This window comes from Petaurus breviceps, unplaced genomic scaffold, assembly GCF_028583685.1.
Source record: "Petaurus breviceps papuanus isolate PSGF00001 unplaced genomic scaffold, PetGlider_PUasm1.0 551, whole genome shotgun sequence".
Taxonomy (NCBI): domain Eukaryota; kingdom Metazoa; phylum Chordata; class Mammalia; order Diprotodontia; family Petauridae; genus Petaurus; species Petaurus breviceps.
This window is the reverse complement of record NW_027186372.1, coordinates 1,557,047-1,561,288: the sequence shown is the minus strand read 5'-3', so window position 1 is coordinate 1,561,288 and position 4,242 is coordinate 1,557,047. Positions and strand designations below refer to the sequence as shown.

General features: G+C 41.1%; 1 pseudogene; it reads right to left on the bottom strand.

Annotated features, from left to right (window-relative positions):
• Nucleotides 1-1,544: 1,544 nt before the first annotated feature.
• On the bottom strand, nucleotides 1,545-3,812 carry LOC138172839 (perilipin-3 pseudogene; annotated as a pseudogene).
• Between the last annotated feature and the right edge of the window lie 430 nt (nucleotides 3,813-4,242).

The following is a 4,242-nucleotide window of genomic DNA, read 5'->3' as shown; positions in this document are numbered from 1 at the left end:
AATTAGAACAATTCTGAGGTACCACCTTTCACTTATCAGGTTGGTTTATATGACAGAAAAGAAAAATGACAAATGTTGGAGAGGATATGGAAAAATTAGGTCACTAATGCTCTGTTCACGGAGTTGTGAACTGACCCAACCATTCTGGAGAGCAATTTGGAACTATGCACAAAGGGCAACCAAACTGTGCATACCTTTCATCCAGTGATACTGCTACTAGCTCTGTATCTCAAAGAGATAAAAAGAGAAAGGAACCTACATGTACAAAAATATTTATAGCAGCCCTTTTTTTGGTGGCAAAGAATTGGAAACTGAAGAGATACTCATCTTGGGGAATGGCTGAACAAGTTGTGGTATGTGGTGTTAATGGAATAATATTGTTCTCCAAGAAATGAAGAACAGGATGATTTCAGAAAAACCTGGAAAGACTTACAGGAACTGATACAAATTGAAGTAAGCAGAACCAGGGGAACATTGTAAACAGTAACAACAATATTGTAGAATAAATAACTGTGGGAGACAGTTATTCTCAGCAATTCAATTATACAAGAGAATTACAAAGGACTCATCTTGAAAAATGCTATTCGCTTCCAGAGAAAGAACTGATGGAATCTGAATGTAGATTGAAACATTCTATTTTTCACCTTATTTTTTTGAAGAACACTATAAATCTTTATTATCACAAATGCAAAAAAAATGGGCAAATGAAGGAAGAAGAAACTATCAAACATAGCAAACTTTAAGTTGATTCTGTAATACGGAAATAGCATTAGTGACTTGATTTTGTCTTTATCTACCTTTTGTGACATTGTCTCAAAGTCACCTGAGTTTAAAGAAGTCCCAAGATTACTCCCCCTCTTGAAGAAAGACAACCCCCTTTCCATTCTCTCCTCAGTGTCTCCTGATATCTTTAACCTTTCCTCATGGTCTCTATCTCCCCTCATCCAGTGAGAAACGAAGCATATTAATCCTTTCATCCTGTTTTTCATTCCCTCCAAACTGCATAGTAAGCAGGCAAAAACCAAAATTCAGTGTTCTTGGCTAGCAAGAATATTGAAACTGATTTTTTTTTGCAATTAGCTGCCTGCACTACTAAAGAAATTGTTTGTCTGGATGATACTCTGCTTCTTCATTTTAATATTTAGCACTTCCTTCTCAGGAACACACACTGTTAAAGGCAGGTAAGATTTAATTGAGGCAATTGAGCTCAGTACAAAAAAACAATTTATCTGCAACACTGGTTGGAGGGGTTGGCAGAAAAAGAAAAATGTTACTTCTCCCATTTCTTCCCCACCAAAAATTAGGGAGTTTATCTCCTAGTACCATGGAAGGGTTGTTACGATTCTATGCCTCTACACCACCTGGTTCAATTAATGAAGTAAATTTCTACAAGGAGGAGGGAAGGGTTCATGGAAAGACAAGAATTAGGGTCATTGGTTGGAGTTCAGACACATGTTCATTACTCAGGGATGAAGTCTGGAGAGGCTATGTTCCCACTTTCTGTTTAGATGCTGACCCTAGGGAGGTGAGGGGAAGGTCTATTTCTCTTTCTATCACCTATTAACTAGAACCAAGAGTGGGTTAGACGGTAGGTGGCTTTGGCCAGCTGGTTTCTTTAAGCTGAAAGAATGATCAAGATGTATTGTAACCCCACTTGCCAAGAATTAGGTTTTAAAGACAAATTTAGCTTTCTGATAGGATCCTATCAACCCCCTGTCTTCTCCATGTTTGGGGTCTCTAGCTGGTCTCCTTCTTCTCTGGAGTTTTCTCTGACTCACTAGAGTTCTGGCCAGATGGAAAAAAGGGTCCCACAAGCCACATGAGGGGTGTGTTGTGAATGACATATTCAATCATCTCATCCAGGGACTCTCAGGCCTTGTTGAACACTCTCTACTCTGGTCAGGATGCTACTAGAGAGGTCCTGGAAGGACTGGGCTCCTGAAAAGATGGCCTGACGCTCTTCAATCTGGGTGTGAGCCAGCTGTACTCTCTCATGGATGCTACTGGGAAGGCCTTGGATACTGAATACAAGCTGTAAGCAGTTACCCTGAAGCTGCTGAGTGACAGATGGTGAAGGTATGAGACTCAACCTGCTCTGGATTAGAAGCATCATCACTAGAGTCCTTTAGTTTCTTCTGGTTCTGGTTGAGGCACATTTGGTGGAGTTTATCTTGGCCATCAGGCAATTTCTGAACACCACTTGCTTTATATTTTCTTTTTTTTAAAGCAATTGGGGTTAAATAACTTGCCCAAGGTTACACTGCCAGTTATTTTGTGTGGGTGCTAAGTATCTGAGGCCTGAACCGATCCTGGGTCTCCCAGTGCTGGGGCCGGCGCTCTTACTCACTGTGCCACCTGGCCGCCTCTCCCGCTTTATATTTTCAATTAAGTTGATGGCCTGAGAGAGCTGTAACAGGTCCTCTCGGGTTTTCTCCTTGGTCTGTTTCAGTTTACCCAAGGAGGGCTGGTAGGCCCACTGGTGGATCTGGGAGGACTGGGAGCCTGGGCTAACAAAGTTACCCCCTTGCTCCTTCTGCTGATGTGTGGAGGCCATGTCAAATCCTTCTAGGAAGGTAGCAATCTAAGTTAGCTCTTCATCTGTCATGGGCAGATAGTTGTCAAGCCATTCTTCAGATTTTTCTAACACAGTATCCATGCCACTGAGGACCATTTCTCCTACTTTGGAGTCCATAACTGTGTTTACACTGCTGGTCACCATTGATTTGGTTATGTCTATCCCACTCTGGATGGCTCATTGGATCATATCCACAGCCTCAGTCACACTGCTGGCCATAGCATCTTTGGCACCCAAAACTGTACTGAAGACTGCATCCTTGACACTGGTCACTTTGGAAGATACTAGGTCTCTTCCCTTTTCCCAGGTCCCTCCACCTCCTGCTGAGGCATAAACATTGATAAGGGCAAAGCCTCACACAAAGAGATATTTCTTGGCCTGTGGGTAGGGCACGAGTTGCCTCACTGCTCTCTACCCCCCTGACTTCAGCCTGACCTCCCTCCTTGACCATTCCTCAAGAGGAGATATTATAACTGACTAAGAGTATTTAGGACACATAGGGAAGAGACAGATAGTTCATCTCCTTGTCCATCTCTTCTTCCCTCTGAGGTGGGTCACTTGGGCCTGCTGTTGAGACCATGACCCTTCCCTCACATTCTGCCCTGTTCTTTCCTGTTTGAACATCTGCTTAAATCTGACTCAAATGGAAAAATTTCATTATTATATTTCTTGGAGGGAAATGTAAAGGTTGATCATGGGCATGGTGATACATATAGAACTTCATCTTCTCTCCCTCCTCTGTTGAGGTGACAGGGTATTGTATGGGAAGGGTTGCTCCATCTTCATCATTCTGTCTTTGACGGGGCAGAAGAGGAATAGCTCTGACTTGTACCATTTTGAAAGTACTGGTCTTGGAAGGGTGGGAAGAATGGGTTTCCAGTCCTAACATTATGGGCATAATGAATAATTTAATTTTAATAGATCTTCATGTATGTAAGGCCTACATAAATGTTCCATTTTGTTAATGAGAAACTGTCTTTAGGCTTTTACCTTTTTTTTCCTTACAGAGAACCTGATCCAGGGACTTCCCAGAGGCTGAATGACCCTCTTCCAAGTGATAATGAAGGCCCTATTTGAGCTTTTCTTCCTGATACTACCTGTTTACTCAGGTCAGTAAATTTCTAAGTCATCGGTGGGAATCTACTAACATTTCACAAATTTTCTGTGGAGAACTAATGTTACCTGCTTCTTGGAATAGGTTGTTCCTTTCTTGTTTGGGAACTCTAAACTTGTACATCAAATTGGGAAACTTTTAAAAAAGTTGAAATTTGATGAATTGGAGAACTTAACATATTTGATGTACTACAGAAAGAAATGGCAATATTATGTGGCAGAAAGAACATAGGGTTGAGAGTTATAAATTTTGACTTTGCTTTGTTACTCGCTTGCAGTAAACTTGGCCAATGTTCATCACTGGGCCTCAGTCCCACTGGGCTTTTGTATAAAATGGGGAGGCAGAATGAGATCATGTGTAGTACCCATCCTCACTCTAATGATCTATGAGTAAATGAAAATAATAATTCCTAATATAGTGTATAATTTAGCAGTTATAAATCCTGTAGGTTTTCATTGGCATTGAATTAAGAGAAAGGATTAATACCAAAGCATCTTACTAGATGAAAACATTTTGACAAAGTTCATCTTAAACACAATTGTCTGTCATATCA